Below are 2,156 nucleotides of genomic sequence, written 5' to 3' on the forward strand. Positions count from 1 at the left end.
CCGAAAAGATGCTAACTCTAATTTTTTTAAATTTTGCAATGGATGAAAATGAAGTTAACCAGAGTGGGTATGAAAATTGCCCAAGTTCACACTGCGAGTTCGAGACAGAAATGGAACTGCAATCCCAGCTTCCACTTCTTTGCCTTTTACTCTTCTATCCCTTCCTTCACTCACTCAGGCAGCAGATATTACACGGAGCCCCTTTCAGATGTCAAGCTCTGCTCTAGGTGCCGGGAGTGCAGTGGTGAGCAAGACAGACTTCCTGCCTTCCAGAGCTTCCACTGCCAGGAAGAGGCAGAAGATAAACACGTGGGCAAACCCATCAATTGCGTGATTTGAGTAAGCTGTGTTCACTAAAGAGAGAAAGCAGAGAAAGGGCCAGAGTAGCTTGGGAATCGCTTCAGTAGGGTGGCCAGGGAAGGCCACTCTGAGCAGATGACCCTAGGAGGGGACCCCGAGTGATCAGGAGCCAGCCACACAGACCTGCGAGGAAACAGTCCAGGCAGAAAGAGGAGCAGCAGCCAGGCTGTGCTCTGTGCTGCAGCCAAGACCCAACCTCTTCCTCCACTCTGAACCACGATCACCACAAACTGGAAGACAGCTTGAGGTATTTACGTTTGGGGGTTTTGTTCTGGTTTTTGCTCAGTTGGTGTCTGCGCTGCCCTGGATGGAAGCTCCACGAGCGGCAGCGCTGTGCGGGGCTCCTTCATCACTTTACCGCCATTGCCCAACAGGCGTGTTGACAGGGATTGAAGGGGAGAGGGGTAAGGGAGGAGATTCTGGTGAAGATGTGGAAAGTAAGAGCATTTATCTCTAAGTACTCAACTGACAGTAAATGAGACTCTGCAAGATGCCAGTTGGTTACCAAAAAGTAACAAAGACTCGCTTTCACGCCGCCATAATTGCTCCACTTAATTCATTAAAGGATTATCCCCGGGCGGAGAGAGGAGCCCAACCTGGGAGTTCTGGCAGCGGCACAACCTATTCTGAGGCAGTGGGGACCTGGGGACCCTAACTGTGGCAACAACAGTCAGGTCAGGAGTCAGGGAGCCAGGGTTCTAGTCCTATCTCTGCTCCTGAGTGACTGTGTGACCTTGGACAAGTATCCTCCCCTCTCTGGGCCTCAGTTCTCTCATCTGTGCAATGAGTGAGGATAAGCTAAAGAATGGGTTCGCATTATGCTTCAAGGAGCCCTAGAGTCCCAAAGAGGGATTCTTAGGGTCAACAGAAGGTAGGCAAGAAGGACAGATAGAAGTGAGACCCCCTAGTCTCTTCAATTTGAATGGCCCTACTTGGATCTGTTTCGCATTCTGTTTCTTCATAAGCAGATGATATGTGTAGGAATAATGAAAGTAAACATTGAGCCCTCACACGTTGTGGGGTGGATTACATGTGCTAAGGCATGTGAAGTGCTTAGCACAATATCCCTGTGTAGTATTTGTATCTTGATTTTACAGATGAGGAAACTGAGGCTCTGAACTATTAACTAACTGATCTAGGGTCTGAGCTAGGATGCAAACGTTTGCAGTGAGGCCTCTGAATCATCTCTTTGAACTGTCCTTAGATTAAGAGTACAGATATTTTGTATTAAACTGACAGGCTCTGGAGGGCTCTGCTACAGACTAACACTGTGGCCTTGAGTGCCTCGAAGGTTATGAAGGAGACACTGCACATGAGACGCTTAACATGGCGCTTGGCTTATGGAAAAAGCTCAAGAGTCATTCGCCATTATTATGATTATTAGTATTTTAATTTCATATGAAGACTGATTCCACTTCTAAAATGTATTCAGAAAGGATCGGAGTAACTGATCTCCAAAGATGTTCCGGCCCTGGCAGTCACCTTCTCAAAGGGAGGGATGATGCCGTGGGTGGGCGGCAAGCACCCTGCTGCCTCAGGGATGCTAGCCAGTGAGGAAGCTTTTGCTAGTTTTTACAAAGTGAGAAAAAGAAGGACAAGCCAGTGAGATTTTCATAAAGCTCATTTTATTTCATTTAAAGGACTGTCCTTGAATTAGAGATGACAACAATATGTAACAATAAAAATGCCTGGTGACGTTCGAGCACTCACTATGTCGCGGACACCTTACACAGATGTTCTTGTTTAATCTTCACAACATCCCCATGTAGTTGAGGGAACTGAGGCTCAGCACAGTC

This window comes from Pteropus vampyrus, unplaced genomic scaffold, assembly GCF_000151845.1.
Source record: "Pteropus vampyrus isolate Shadow unplaced genomic scaffold, Pvam_2.0 Scaffold185, whole genome shotgun sequence".
NCBI lineage: Eukaryota > Metazoa > Chordata > Mammalia > Chiroptera > Pteropodidae > Pteropus > Pteropus vampyrus.